This window comes from Microtus ochrogaster, linkage group LG9, assembly GCF_000317375.1.
Source record: "Microtus ochrogaster isolate Prairie Vole_2 linkage group LG9, MicOch1.0, whole genome shotgun sequence".
Taxonomy (NCBI): domain Eukaryota; kingdom Metazoa; phylum Chordata; class Mammalia; order Rodentia; family Cricetidae; genus Microtus; species Microtus ochrogaster.
In genome coordinates this window covers 20,669,378-20,670,114 of record NC_022034.1, presented here as the reverse complement: position 1 = coordinate 20,670,114, position 737 = coordinate 20,669,378, and positions in this window count along the sequence as shown.

The following is a 737-nucleotide window of genomic DNA, read 5'->3' as shown; positions in this document are numbered from 1 at the left end:
AGAAGATGGAACATTCCAGAATTCCAAAAGATATTTTCATGGTCTTGGGAAAACTGTAATTAGAATACTTTGTACAAAAAGAAATATATTTTTGATAAGAGGACAATGAAGAAATCTTCATGAGAATACTTTAAAATATATAAACAGAGTTACCCAATATGTTTATTAGAATGGCTTACAGGCTATGTTCTAGGTAGACTAAAAATCTACCAACAGAAGGTATAAGAATTTGTCACAGAAATGAGTTCCAAATTTTATAAAGAATTCAAGAAACTAGACACCAACACACCAAGTAATCCAATTAAAAAGGGTACATATGTGTACTGATAATTCTTTATTTTTTTAAAGATTTTATTCTTTATTATGTATACAGTATTCTGCCTGCAGGCCTGAAGAGGGCACCAAATCTCATTACAGATAGTTGCTGGGAATTGAACTCAGGACCTCTGGGAGAGCAGTCAGTGCTCTTAACTGCTGAGCCACCTCTCCAGTCCCAATTCTTTATTATTTTATTAAAATTTTTTTAATTGAAATTTCTGCCTCCTCCCTGCCTCCCTTTTCCCTCCCCCTCCACCCATTCCCCACACCCCACTCCCCTCCCCCTCCCTCTCCAGTCCAAAGAGCAGTCAGGGTTCTCTGCCCTGTGGGAAATCCAAGGTCTTCCCCCCGCTATCCAGGTCTAGGAAGGTGAGCATCCAAACTGGCTAGGCTCCCACAAAGCCAGTACATGCAGTAGG